General features: G+C 36.5%; 1 long non-coding RNA gene across 1 annotated transcript; it reads right to left on the bottom strand.

Moving 5' to 3' along the window:
- Nucleotides 1-828: 828 nt before the first annotated feature.
- LOC137175548 (uncharacterized) lies at nucleotides 829-3,956 on the bottom strand. Its single transcript, XR_010925639.1, has 3 exons — nucleotides 3,846-3,956; nucleotides 1,608-1,685; nucleotides 829-1,042 (listed from the first exon to the last, which is right to left on the bottom strand). It is a non-coding gene; the product is annotated as an uncharacterized lncRNA (long non-coding RNA).
- Nucleotides 3,957-16,072: the final 12,116 nt, after the last annotated feature.

The raw sequence follows: 16,072 nt of genomic DNA, 5'->3' as shown, positions 1-16,072 counted from the left end.
GACTTCATCATGTTTGTGGCTCTTCAGCTGAATTTGCGACCTAGTTCTTTAACACTAATAACAATAGTTAATGGTTAATGGTCAATGGTTAATGGTGGCATATTTGTGAAATCAATCATTGTAATCACCATTTGTTTCTTATATGTCAATCATCTTTGTGATCCCTCAAATATAGCCAACCGTTCTGTTAATTTAGGCATCGTGTATTTGGAAAAATTACAAATGCAAATTTAATCATAATCTTGGACTACATATCAATTATTGGTTACTTCATTGGGAAAATGTGTAAATATTTTAATTTGTCATGTATCATACAATATTACCTGAAATCTCACAGTCTTTTTAAGATAACTCATTCATAATAATTCCAAACTTTAATTGATAATTCAAAGCCAATAATATAAAATTTTCATTTCACATTCTCTGAATATTTTGGGATTTTGGACTGTTGATCAGACAAAACATGATAATTTGAAGACATCACCTCGGGCTCTAAGACATTATGTTATTTTTTCTCACCATTTTGTGACGTTTTATTGACAAAACAATTAATCAAGAAAAAAACTGGCAGATAAATTGATAATGAAGCTGTAGGGAGAAACTGAGCTGCAGAGGACTGTTGCCTCCACACACACTCCTCCCTCACTTGTCACCCTATATCTATCCAATTGTGTGTGTGCTCCAGAAACAGAATCATTAAACCACCTTGAATAGTTAACAGTTAAATTTTTATAGCCCAAATTGGCGAAAGCACCCCTATATGCCCTCCACTCATCACTAATGATTAGTGTCCCATGGCACACATGCTTCATCATCAATGGAATTAGATGGTTGCAGGCAGATGGCACTTGATGAAGGTGCCAGTGGTGACAGTGTGTTACCCCCAACCTACAATGTTTATACAGTATGTATGCATTTGTGTATAATAAATTCCCATCATAAAATGGCTAAGAAAGAATTATTTGTTGTTTGTTCTCACCATGTCTGGTAGTGGACTGGGGACAGAAGGGATAGGAACCTTGCAGAGAAGCCCCCAATGAATCTGCAATACATGGGAAATCAAATCAATGTCCATCAAAAGATACAGCAATAAACTGGCTACAATACTCAAATCATTAAACAGGCTACAATCGAGTAAATTGTAATTGCTTACATGTAATGCATATTGGTATATTTGGGCAGCAACTACATTTTGATGTTTGCAGTACCCTGATTATTGTTGACAATAATAAGGTGACAGTTTAGTTTGAGGTGTTTATGCTAACCCCAATTATGATCCTACCCTAATTAAGATAACCATAGTAGGCCTAAGGTCTTTACATGACAATTGCAATAGTCAAAGTTTCGTATTAGTCACATTATGATCAGATTATTATTGTGCATGAAAATGTTGTTGCTGCGGGCAAGATTCTGAGCTGGACAACGGCTAATTTGTTCCCATGTATCACTCACAATGAAGATATTATTTCTATGACTACACTGATCATCCACACTTACTGGTCACCCATAGAATTAGTGGCAAAACCTCCCTTTAATATGCCCAATACAGATAAATCTTATGGACATGGATTTACTGTTCACGTAATCACTATACATGGTTATCTTACCAGGTGTATCCTCTGAGGATGATGAAGAGTCAGGAAGCTTTCTCTGCCACATAGATGAGCTGTAAGGACTGTGTGATTCTGCAAACAACATTAAAACATAATGCATAAACCTTACCTTATGACCAATTTTGATTATATGAATTTTATTCAAGCTTAATTCAGCCCACCTTGTGTGTTCTCTGAAACACAAACAGTTCAACTAAATCTGGTTACTCCACAAAAAGGAAATAGCTACTACACAGGCAGTTATTCCTGACATAGGAACATTACCTTAATGCTGATAATAAGTTGACCTTTAACGTGTTAGGGAAAACAGACAAAGAGAGCTCCAGCACTCTCACAAAGTATATGATGCTGCTAAAACATACATTATTCATACCTTATTCCATTAGAGAGCAGACTATTTATTGGAGGGTTGTGGCTGGTTTTCACAAGTCTCTTAATTGTATGAAGGTGGTTCTTAAAGGAAAAACTCGAAATGAGCAGCTAAATGGTACACCTATACCCATTAAGTCCAGGCTAGACTTTTACCTCAGAACCTATTCCAATTCTGTTTATTTTTGCAAATGAATTAATCTCCTCAAGCAAATAGGAACAAAATGTAAGCTAAAAGGGTAGATAGAGATTAATCTCCATAATATCTTAAACCTCCTGCCAGAAATCAAGGCTGTGTATATGAAAAATTGAAAGAGGAGAGAGAAAGTGCTGTAATGTTCAATATGACAAGGTTGAAATTATTGGTATGTGGAGTTCAAGTAGGTTAGTTCACTAGCAAGTACAAGCTAGCTAGCATTAGGTTAACTGCTTGGCTAATGTTAGCTTTCTGTAAAGTTAACGCTAATGGTTATTCTACATAAGGCTAGCTATAAACACATAATGCCACTGTCATTTTTTTCTCTTTCATAGTAGATATGTCATTGTATGCCAGCTTTGTAATGCCTGGTACTCATCAGTTATGATGAATAAATGATTTAGATTTGTTTATATTATTATTGTGTTCCTTAATGTTAGTTTATAAGTAGAAAGTACAGTAGATTACTAACTGATGTTACCACACTAACTTGGTAATGGGACTGGCATAATTTTTCTAAAAATGGTGCTTTAATTTATAGGTTTTATGGTAGGTGAAAGTCATATACAGTGATATTTGAATCTTAGTCCGTAAATTGGAAGTTTTAGTAAGTTAATATATATATTTCTTTTGTAATAAAAATGTAGTTAAGACAGATAAACAGTAAATATGTTAAGGTTAGATACAATTATATCTAACTAGATGTAATAACTAATGTCAGATTGTAACTAGTTACATAAGTACGTGAAAAGTTACAGCTTAATTTCATCCTTATATGCCAAAATGACTATATTACTCTCACTCGCATCTCATAAAAGAAAAGAGAACACTGATAAGTGATGTGATGTGAACTGATAGTGACACTACAACATGTTGCTGTGTCTTGTCTAATCTTACACTGTCTAAGCCTCAGACTTCACAAGATACAAGGAAGATACAGAAAACTGCAAAAGCCTGGAAAAGGAATCCTCATTACATTGTTCTGTCAATACTGTTCACAAATTTGACATAATAATCCCATTTGTAGAGATACAGAATGAAGTACAACCTTTTCCTCAATACTATGAGACAGATCACTTTGTGAAATTTGTTATGCGTTGTGATATCCCAAGCCTATTCACCAGATCAGGGATAATCCAGGCATTTTAATGTACTACTACTACACACCCATAAAGCACTGGAACTGCAGACTCAAAATTGCATTTGAATGTGTTATTCATGATGAAGATAAAAAGAGGCTGTCAAATTCTTGTCCAAACCTTGCCACCAAGAAAGGTCCTGTCTGTGCAGATATACAAAACAATAAGGGAAACCATCAGAAGAAAATCATAATGCTTCTCTGAGCTATTCAGCTATCAAACATATTTGCTTTACTAATTTTAATGTAGGCTTACTATAGATCTAGAGTGTTGCACTGAGCAGCAAAACCTATGTAAAAAATGTTACAGTCTGACTTACTGACGCATGAATTAGAGTTTTTTAATACCTGCACCCACCTGACCCATTTTGAGAGCCAATCTGCAATGTCCATCTCGCAAAAATAAGCGTTTATCAACCACTTGAACCCGACCTGACTCACAAACTGCACAGATAATCCATTACAAATACGACCGCTTAGGTGAAGATACGTGACAAAAATTCAGAGATAAAACAACACTGTCTCTTACCGTTCATCTGGTTACACAGCAGAGAAACAGATGAATAAATGTCAGGAACAAACTTACTGAAGGCCAGCAAATGAATATCAGCTTGAACAAAGAAAAGTCTTGCGAGTTTCATTCACCACAAACATAACAAGACACAAATATCTCATATTTTGGCTTATTTGGCTAATGGCAATGACAGTTGCTGTTACTGTGAAATTATTCATTTGTAGTTTGTTTTCTACAGCTCTTGCACTGAAAAATGACAAGGGAGGGGAGGTAGCAGTTAAGCTCCCACAGAGGAAAGAGGAGTCAGATGACCTGTCCTCATCTATTAATTCATCTGATTCTGAAGTCAAAAAAGAAGTTTAGGTCCAAGTCCAAGCCAGAAAGAAACAAGAAAGTAGGGGGAAAATGCAAAGTATGTACCAAGTCTTTCAAAAACTCAAGTGAAACAATTATCAGTGTTCTTCTTTGGACTGCAAGTCCAAAATGAGTTCACTTGAGGACTTGACCAGTGCTGACATAAAACACAAAGAATGGAAATTGACAAATGCCTTGCTTCTCCAGGTGTTGTGTCAAACAATGTGTTGCATCCTTACCAATGCATAGCATCTGTAAAACAATTGGAAAATTTAAATTGTGATTAAATTTTAGGATACTGTTGTTTTTCCTTTGCTTAGATGTATATAAAAAGGTATCAAAATCAACTGTGAGGTTTGTGCGCATGCCAAAAAACAATATTTGATGAATTAACAGTACAACAAAATTTGTTGTTTTAGGTTTTCTCAATACTGCAGAAAGTAGCTTAAATGTGCATGTGGAGTTTGTTAAGTTAGCTCTGGTGCCCTCATTGTCAGAAGGTTTTATAAGCCCGTTGCACTCCCTACTGACTGGTTTGTCATAACCCTCATGATGAAGTTTCAATGAAAATGGACAGACAGAGGTGGGGATAAGAGGACGAAGGTGTAAGTGTAGTGGATTAGGCTTATTTAGAAGAAACTGCTTCTACAATGTGTTATTGTCAGGAATATTTGACACATACTGTATATTTTTGATAGTTCACTACTATCCAGTTAGCCTATGGGACCCATCTTATTAATTTATATACTGTAAATTAGCTTTTGGTTATGAAAGTGTAAAGATACAGTCCTCACTAACTTTTTAAACACCAAATCAGTACAGAGTGGCATTTCTCATTCTTAACAAGTATCTTTAGAAAGCCTACACGGACTTGTGATGCACTTTTACAAGATAATCATCAACAGTCTCATTTTGTAGTTTGTCCAACTCATGAAATAAAGTTAATATAGCTAATTAAATATAAAAATAGAAGTCTGCTAATAGCATGGATCCTGCCCTTGATCATATGGGAGGCATTTGGGCAGGGAGGTTGTAGTGACGGGACATGTTGTTTTAAAGAGGTAATTTTCACAAGATCACCATTCAAAGCATTGGCCTTAAGTGCTGACTCTGAGTCTACTGGAAATTCTGATTTGGGTACACAGGGCCTTTTTTATTTGTATAGCCCAATATCACAAATCACATCTTGTGAGCTAAAAGGTCATCTCCTTCTTTTATATGTTTGTCACTTTTTACCCAAACAATTACATCGTGAGCCCACAACATAAGTAGTTCTTTCAAGGAAAAAAGTTGGATCTTGAAGCTGTTTTTGTTTGTTCATTATTATTATTATTATTATTATTATTATTATTATTATTATTATTATTATTATTATTATTATTATTATTATCATCATTATTTTTAATTTCAACGAGCAATTTCAGGTACACAGACACTTCAATGTTAGTAAAAAAGTCAAGTTCATAAACTAAACTAAACATCTACTGGGCATTCTTCAGAGGCATTTCTGTTTGTTAATTTTGTTTTTCTTAAAAAAGAAAATATGGGAAGATCTTATACATCTGCAATACATTTTGTTTCAGTGTCTTTGGTATCATATTGCCAAACCATTCTATTAATGCTGAGTATATTTAATCTCATGCCACCATTGATCAGAAGGACTAGGTTACCACTTTATTTGAGGAGCCACAAACATGGTGAAGTCATGAAAGAGTAATGCTTACTTACCCATGAGATATCTTAAAAATTTTGTGAGTTTTACGGTAATACTGTGTGATACATAAAATTGTAATGAAATATTTACACCTTTTCTCAACGGAGTAACCAATAATTAATATGTAGTCCAAGATTATGATTAAATTGCATTTGTAATTTTTCCAAACACATGATGCCTAAATAAACAGAATGGTTAGTTTATTTGAGGGGTCACAAAGATGATTGACTCATGAGAAACAAATAGTGATTACAATCATTGATTTCATTGAAGTATGCCACCATTAACCATTGTTATCAGTGTTAAAGAACTAGGTCACAACTTCAGCTGAAAAGCCACAAACATGATGAAGTCATGAGGAAGTTTTGCTCAGTTAATCATGATCACAACATTTGGAATTCAACAGAATACACATGCACCACTGTTACTGGTCAGGTTTTTATCCTGTCCCTTGAACTACAGACCTGACTATGAAGAAGACATAAATATGATTAATAACTTAGAAATAATGATGATTGAATACCTTAGTTGTTGCATTCATTAATATATTGTTCTTGCATTAAGGCATGCATGAGATACTCTTAATTCATTCCAGATAGTTCATGAAGTATTACATGAATTAATGCTTTTTCATGCATGAATTCATGATAATTCATGTGACTTTACTGTTAAGTGTTACCAAATAAGTCTTAAAAAAGGCCTTTTCAGGGATCAAGTAATGGGTTAACAACTCACACCCTTTTCTGCAGAAATAGACGTAAATGAAGCCTTGGAAGTTGATGCAAACAGTTCCTACAAGTATCACAACTTTTGTTGATGACTTACAAACCCACCGTCTGTATAAAAGCACCACAGCAACTACCACAGCATCCTGCCGAGCCATGCAGTACCCCCTGGTCTACGCGTAGTTAGTCAGGGGTTCATCCTATAGCAAGATAATGATCCAAAACATATCTCCAGGCTGTGAAGTACCCTAGAAGAAAAAAAAAATTCAAATTATGGAATGGCCAGTACATTCAGCAAGCTGTTTTGGAAAGAACTTGACAGAAGGATGAATGTAAATCAACCTGACAGTGCAACACATTTGTTGGAAGTTGTGCAACAGTGTTGGGAAGAACTTTCTGAACAAAATTTTTTTTCCATTGTAGAAAGAATGCCACAAGTGTGTTCAGCTGTTATATCTGCAAAAAATGGCTACTTTGATGAGTCAAAATTTTAGATTTTATTTAACAAAAAGATTCCACCTCACACATACTTTATACCAAGGGTGCAAATGTTTTTCCAGAACCAGCTGTAGCAACAACAAGAGTGAGGACACGTTGGATATTTCCAAAGGTTCTCTTTTTCCAAAGGTTTCAGAGAAACTCAGTGGGATTTATCGTATGGATAGAAATTGAAAACTTGAACAAACAAGACTGGATCTCCATCGTTCTTTGGATTTCAAAACATCCTGTCATTTAAGCTCGATTTCTCCATGATGCTACTGCTTGGTCCAATTCAGAGACATGTCTTTCGCATGCTGTAAAAATCTCTTTTACACTCACAACTGTGTTCTTGCTTGCTCCCAAAACTTGTTCTGTGCTTATCTTGACTTGCAGTTGGTTAGGGTTTCAAAACTGCTCTGTGCAGACTCAATAGTCATCATTAATCACCTCCTACAGATTTGTCTTAAACACTACAGAGCTAGCTGAGCTGTGTACGAGTGTTTAAATGTGTGTGTCTAAATGAGCACTGACTGCAGGGAAAACACCATTACATTCGCCACCTTTTCATCCTCCAATCTATCACCGCTAAGCCCTTGACGACTGTAACTCCTCGTCTTTCACTGAGCTCTTAACATTTCCCAAAGTGCTCCGCAGTTTGAAATCCAGAGTTCAAGCAGAATGGCCCATCCCCATCAGCACTTCTCCTTCACATCTATCAGTCCAATTAGATTTCTCTGTGGATTGCCTGCAGACCGCGCTGGGGTTTATTAGGATGCCCATTACCAGATGAGAATCACCTTGTGGACTCAAGAATAAAATAAAATGACAAGAAGCTTGATGAATAAATTACCTCAGTATTGGTGGTGCAGATGATGACAAAAACATGCTCAGTGATGATTAGGCTTGGTAGGTGGGTGCAAGATTTGGTTTGGGAGGGAAATTAGCTGCCTAACAAGCAGATTGAAAAAGATTACCGACAAACACAAACAAAGCACACAGAAACACGCTGGTGAAGCTTGGAAGTCGGAGGACTGTAATTCTTTCATTTACATTACAGGTCATAAAAGGAGCACAACTCCATTAATCTTCTGGCCAATTTAATTAGACTGCGATGACAGGAGGGTTCCTGGAGGACGCTGCTCTATTGCTGAGAGTAATGATGATTCAGACTTGTGCAGAAGTGTTTAATAAGCACAGTGCAGCTTTGAACTTGCATCGTCACTTTGAGCATATACAGTAGACACAGCAGCAGCTGGGAGTGCTGAAGCTTTATAAAATTCACAGATTTTTGAAGGGAAAAATTAGTTGATGCTCAGTATTTGTAAAACAAAAGGTGGATGTCTCATTTGGGAGTTAAACTCTTCAAAATCTCACACCATTGTTTAGTTTCCATTGCCAATTTGCAGTTATGCGCTCTAGAATACAATGGCGCCTAACAAGCAAATGAAAAGCCACAAAAGATAAACTTTCTTTCATCTTACATCAAAAATTAACTTTCTTTAGCCAATAGTACAAAAGTTAAAACAATAGGCTTCTGTTTCTTAAATCACCAGTTATTGTTTGTAGGGACACACTCAAGACAATAGAATGTGCCTCTAGATTTTTTTGCTTGAATATATTTATTGTTTTTTATATTTTTACACATACAGTAAAGACATACAAAGTAAAGCAAACAGAAAAAAACAAAACAAAAACAGAGCATAAAAACAACATTTTGATCATTTTCTAAACCATCTGAAAAACATTTGTCTTGTTGGAGAGATCTTATACAGAATTATTATTAGATAATGAATCCCAGTATAAGACATAATTAAAAATCAGGCTATACACCTGTCTCCAAGGAAGTTGGAGTTCATAAGGAATTTCAATAAATTCATGTTCTTTTAAAAATAAAATATACAAGTATGAATTTATCTTTTTACATTAAACTCAATTGTGTTTTTTTTAATAGAACAGCCACAAAACAAATGTTTACTCTCAAATGTCTTATTTCCTGTAAAATAAACACAATCCTATTATATTTTTTAAAGAAAACTTCACTTGGAGATGGAAGAAACATAATAAAATTGGTGAACTGTGAGGTGCACAAAGGATAAACAAGAGTTACATTGCCTAAAAATGATAATGTTTCCCACAGAAATAGAATTCTCTCTGTTTTTTACAGTCAAAAAGATTTTTTGACAATATGAGCCATGTTTTCCGCATTATGAATCCCCCACAAATCTAATGGACCATCAGACCCGACAATTGTGGAATTACAATAACATGTATATTTAGAGTTTACAGGGAGAATATTCACAGTAAGATACATTTATCTTTATTTGGATTTAGGCTAGATAAACTTAAAAAAAGAAAAAAATTCTTGAATCAGGGCCTTTAGAGACAATATAGAACATTGCACATCAGCTTACATAGAATGATTTTCATCTTATTAATAATGATTGATTAAATTTCCACACACCTTGGACAAGATTGGACAAGATCATCAATTTGTCAGATAAAGAGTAGTAAATGAGTGGTATGACTGAATGCAACTGCTTATTAATATTCATAGATGATGTCTTAGAAGGGAGTGAGAAAGAAATTAAAACACATATTTCTTTGCCATGTATACCTGCTTTTCTTTGGATTTTTAATCTGCCAAATATCTATTAAGTCAAGATTTGAGACTACAGGTGCTTTCAGACAGAGAGCAGTTGCCATCGTGGAGAGTTATACACTTCAAAGAGATCTCTCCAGACACTTTTGAAAAATGAGTGTCACACAGATACTGAGAGAGTGCACTTAACCCTGAGCTACATTACAGTAAACCTTACTGGTTTTATAGCAAAAATACTGCACAAAAGGGTTCTTCTTGAAAAGCTGAGATTCTACCCAGAACCATTTGCTTTAGAAAAACACTTTTTTGAAGAAAGCGTTCATCAAGGGTTCTTTGTGAGACTAAGGGTTCCAGTAAGATCCCTTTCCATCCAAAGAACCCTTTTTGGAAGGAAGAGTTCTTCAAGGATTGTTGAAAGCATGGGTATTAGAAGATCCTTACCCTCAAATATTTAAATATTTACCCATATTTCAAATAGTATTTTTAAATGTAGATGTATCTTGAATCCCCTTAATCAACTCATGTTCTGCCATAGTCTTTCTTTACCATTATTTCATGTCATACAATAGTTAATTGTGTACCTGTATTGTATTGGTTAGTCCATCTAATGTGAGATACACTGTGAATAAGTGTTGTAGACCGTGGAGAGACCATAGAGACAAGGATTGAGTTGAGGGGCATTTGTCTGTTGAAGATCTTTTTTGAATTTTTCTTTTTAATAATTTCTAATTCTCTATTCTCTATTCTAATTATCCATTTTTCTTTTAATTTATCCTTTATTATTGATGTTGGGAGGGCTGGGCAGGATGGAGGGCTACAGTGTGGAGGGGTGTTGGAGCTAGGAATTGAACCTCTGTCCCTCAAGGGAAAGGCTGGGGTTTGGTGTGTGGGGCCTGGGAGCTGGCTGCCCTGTTGGGGTTAGCATGTGGGACTTAAGAGCTAGTTTCCCTACTGATTGCACCACATAGTCTGCCCTTCTCTACAAAACAGGTGCAACATATCAATAGTGATTGCTGTTCACACATTGTGTGATCACCTGTGTATGAATTGATACTAGAAGCTGGATTGAAGTGACAGAAGATTAGAAACTTCAGAGAATCAAGATAAGCTAAATCTAATATCTTATTTCAGCAAGCTTGACTCTAACTAAGTTTTATGGTGAAAGATGGACTATTTTAAATAAATTAATGTGAAAAGTTTGTGGGGTTCCCTCACTTTCACCTGATTGTGTGCCAGTGGAGGCTCTTAATATGGGAGTTGGAGGACAGGCACCTTTATTTCTAAGAGTGTAGGGTTTTGGCACATTTGGCCAAGTTGTAAACCATGTCTTGGCCCAAACTCATTATGAGCCTGTATCAGGTCTGGCTCAGACCTGGGGGGCAATGAGAATAAGAATAAAAATAAGCTTTATTTATATAGCAATTATATATAAATAGAAATTCTCACTGACAGTATATATTTATCCTGCTACACATATTTCATTCTTATATTAGGGATGTGCAGAGAGCCCAGTATTTGTATCTGTATTTGTTGAGGCAGCAAAATGATTTGTATTTGTATTTGAATAAAAGTGGAAATAGGCTTAAAAATCCTGTTTTTGTTTTTATTACACTTTTAATTTTAGACAATTAAAGTTTTACAATAAGTGTTCATGAATAAACTACCTTATGAAGGAGGTCCCCACACCGGGTCTCGAACTGGAATCTCCCAGATCATAGACCGCTGCTAAGACTACTGAACTAAAACTAACACAGAGACAGCACACCGTGTAATGTGTAGGGAAGAACTTCAAGGTGATTATTGCCTATTTTTTACAACCTAACTTTGTGGAAAGGAGAACAACAGGTTATGGAGAGTCCCTTGGGAGCACTTTGCTTGTGTCAATAGTTCAGGTTTATCTCTGGGGAACACCCCCAACTCCAGGAGTGATGTACAAATTAGGAAATAAGCGTCATGTAGCAGGTGGATGTGACTCCCCTCGTTGAGACCTGCTGATAGATATAACAGCGGAGCAGAGGAGAGACACTGAGATAGTGATGTAACCGACCTGCGTGCTGGTATTTGTCTTTTTTTTTTCCTTCCCGAAAACAAATAATTTTTAAAATAGTTGTATGAAACAAATATTCATAAAAAACCCACTATTTGTGCTTTGCCAAATAACATATTTGTATTCCGGCACACCCCTATCTTATATTCCTACATACTAAATAACGTTACATTATTGATTAATTTCTTTCATTAACACAGCCTCCTATGAGAAATATTACTCATGTCTCCGCCCAGTTACCACAGCTACAGTAAAATTGGCCGCTCCACACTAAACTGATACAACAGGTGCATGACTCTCATGTTTTACCTGTAAGACTTGTGCTTGATGCTGTTGTTCATCATCTGCTAGTGTTTCCGCTGGTGAATGATGAACGCCACTACTGAAATTTCACATTGTTCATAATAATCACCACAAATGCAAACCACACGCACTTCCTCCATTTCCAGCAGCTTACTATGCTTGTTACTGTGAGTGCAATAAAACCCTTGCGAGCAAATAGTCAAGAAGAGTAATTTGTCAAAACACTTGTTTGACAAGCATAAACATGTAGAAAAGCAATATTTTCAATTGCTCTGCCCACAGTCTCCCATCCACCACTGTAAAAATAATAAACACGCAGTATTAACACAATTATCATAAAAGTACAACTTTGGATTTTTATAAGTCATCAGCTTTATGTTGCATATATTTTGGGAGGATAATGAAGCATAAACTAATTTACTTCTACTGGATACCTGCACATTCTGTCGAGGTCCAGACCTTGGTAAAGTGAGGTTACATAACACTCACACTTCCTGGAGAAAAACAGGTGTTTCGTTCAGATTTTACAGAAAAAGTCTGCCAATATGATACCATCCAACTTTTCTCAAATATACTGTCACCTCTAAAAGCTTTCACATACACTACATCTAATTTTCATTTTCCTCCTGTCTGATGGTTTCACTGTGGTGGAGGGTTTCAGTAACACTGATACATGCGCACATGGCTGGGTGTGCTGAGTTATCACCACAATGAATTACTTGTTTACCTTCACAGGGTTCCGCATTGAAATAAAATGAAACAAAACAACATGATGAATTCTAATTTGTGCAGCTGTATGCATTTCAAAAAAGGTCTTCAAGGGTAAAGCAAACACAAACAGGAAGAGAGGTAGGGTGGGAGACAATTAGACATTGAAATGATCAGTGATTGGTTATTTCAGAGCAGCTGCTCAGCCTGTTCTCTGATCTGTCAGGGCCCCAGCAGCTGTTGCCCGATCCTCTGATTGATTAGGGAGTTGTGTTGCACATACAGCTGCATATGGGTTTCCTTCATGCAGCTTTGTTTGTCTTTTTTACTTACCTTGCCCTTGAGATAGATTTTGTGTGGCCACATGGTTCAGTGATGCGTGTCGGACTCCGCAGACTCTTCAGACAAATTCTCAAACTCCCAGAATTAGTGAGGAATGTTTAGGCGTTCTTACATTCCCCACCTTCTCCCCTCCAGGTTTTTGTCAATCTCTAACCTTCAAGGAGACGGCTTCCTCGTCCTGCACAATTGGTATTCAAGCACTCTCCTCTACCCCCAAATTACGCTGTAAAAGTAATCTCTTTTTCTCCAGCTTATCTTATCCTCTGCTGCATCTTTTTTTGTCCTTCCTGTTTTTCACTGTCTTTGTGAGCCCTCACTTTTCCTCTGATATTTTCCTTTTTTTCTCCCTTTCATTAATTTTATCAAACATACATGTCAGATATACCACAGAACCACTTTCTGTGCTTTGTTCAAGTATTTACCATTGCATCTTCACCACTCTCACCAAAATAACTTGTGCTAGCTATTCCATACAAATCAACAAGCCAAATAATTTACAAAAAGCACAATATTTTCTTGACCATTCGTTACCCTAGCCTCTTAATAACGCCATTTGATCTGATATAGCATTCACACCAAAAAAAGCCCTGTGTTAAAAAGGTGTGTTGACATGAGCGTGTTGCTTTATGTACCAAGATATGAAATATGATCCAGGAAGTCCTGTTTCAGTAACTGATCTGTGAATTTTATGCCTACTCAGTCACGAAAACACTGCAGATGTTTATAATACTTAAGAGACATGATTCTACAATTCTTGAAAGTCATTACATTGGCAACTGTTTTATCTTTTGTTGCTACGATTGCACAGGTAAACAGTGGAAACACAAATTGTGTGCACTTGTACAAAGTGAATTTGCGCTTGCATGTATGTAATTGGCCAATGCTGTCTTGTCAGATAGCATCACGTTGTGTTGAAGCAAAAGTTGAGCCAGATTCAACTGTTGTTCTGGACGACCCTGTGTTGTTTTGCCAGAGCCCTCTACGTTGGCTCCCGCACTGCACCACCCGACTGCCCCCATTCAAATGAATGAGAGGGCTGCATTTTTTCACAGAGTTAAAGTAGGTCTGAATGGAGCCTTAGAACATCAACTTGAACTCTCCAGAGTTTTAAAAACCACTTGAAACTGTAACACTACTTCATCATTAATTCAGCACTTATTAACCACCTGGCTTTGCACAGGATTATTGTCATTGTCAGGGTTTTAATTGTCTTCGACAAGATCAGGGGACTTTTTGGATTTGGCATTCATTCAAACTTTGAGACCAAAGTTAAACTCTTTCTTGTTTGCTCAGGTGATCTGATATAGCATTGATTACTGCCAAAGTGCTGGGGACATAATTCAGTCGTTTTAAAATCATCTCCCACATCCACAGAGCGGGAAATCAAGCCTTGCAAATATTCTTTGGAATGTGTACCCATGAGACGAACACACAGAGCTCTTGTTGGCATATTCTATTTTAAAAGCCTTCCTTCTGCCTGTGTTGGCTCTCACCCTGCAGTATAATGGATCTCAGGCTGACACTGAACATTTATATGCATGAGCTGAGCTAATTTGCTTTGAAGCAAGACTAGCACAGTTGTTTGTATGAGCAGATTACTTTCTTATTTGATGTTCTCATGCAAAGTGATGTATCCAAATAAAAGTGTTCTACTAGGAGAAAGGAGGTTTTACATTAAATAATTAGGCCCGTTTATACTCAACCTAATTTAAAGCAGGTTCTTTCAGTATCAGCAGGTGATTATTAGGACGGCTGTTGCAACCTCTGATGAGTTAGATATTTGTTGTGTGGGAGGAACTTGCTAGAATTCCCAATCCCACAAGATATTTTTTGCTCAGTGTTGACAATAGAGGCATCAAACAAATGGCCGTCCTCACAAAATCCATGAATGTCCAGAAGGAAAATGACACAAGCTCTGAAAGCCACAGTGATAGTCTTCCTCATGGAGGGTCTGGGGTCTGTTCCAGTTGAGAAGTCACACACAGCTTAAGGCCTCAGTACACTTCAACTAAATAAAATTGTACATGTGGTCCGACCACGTCTAAAGATACAAGTATTTATACCTGTTCTGTACAGCTGAAAAGCCTACAGTTATAGGGAGGGGCAAGACATGAGGAATCATACAAATTGGAATAACGGTGAACACTTTTTGACCTATTTGCTGTCTTAAAAACATCTTCAGCGTTTATTTCTCCCTATCTGTGCTCATAGCTCGCCACTCTACTGGTCTCAGTCGGTAAACCTGGTTACATTTAACCTGCAACTGACTTGGACTTGTTGGAAAATATGTTCAGTAAAGGCTGTTAAAATAGAACAATTGAATAAACAACATTACATTTTTTTAATATAATTTTACCATCCCTGTCTTGACAAATGGTATGAACATCACAACGTACTCTTGAGAGCAAGGTAATGTTGTAGGAATGGATTGTTAATGACTTGCATTAGAAGATCAGTTGCAACATCATGACTGACCTTCAGAACAACACATAGAAGCATTGCCTGATCTGACGCCACTAAAAGGACTAAATCATTTGTTAGTGATTTATAAGAAAAATAAATCAGTTTTCTGATCTTACACAGCTATGGTTAAGGTTTGGTTAGATAAGGAACAGAAGTAATGTAGGGACACAGGGTTAGAGAATTGTCATGGTTTGGGGTAAAATTACTACTTGGTTAAGGTTAGAAGACCGTTGTTGTCATGGCTACAATAACCACCACATGGTTAAGGTTCAGGAACAGCTAGGGTCATAATTAAAGAAACCAACATTGACTGTCAGTTGGAAATGGGAAATGATCCTCCATCTGCAGACTTTGTGGCTCTATCATAACTTCACACTACTCACTCTTTCACTCCTGGAGGATAAGAGTCATAATTCCTACGGCTGTCAGAGGGCTTTGTTACTTGAATGTAAACATGACGTTTTGGGCATTATGATACATGGTTACAGGTGTAGTTCTTGTCTGTTG

This window comes from Thunnus thynnus, chromosome 23, assembly GCF_963924715.1.
Source record: "Thunnus thynnus chromosome 23, fThuThy2.1, whole genome shotgun sequence".
Taxonomy (NCBI): domain Eukaryota; kingdom Metazoa; phylum Chordata; class Actinopteri; order Scombriformes; family Scombridae; genus Thunnus; species Thunnus thynnus.
This window is presented reverse-complemented; position numbering and strand designations above follow the sequence as displayed.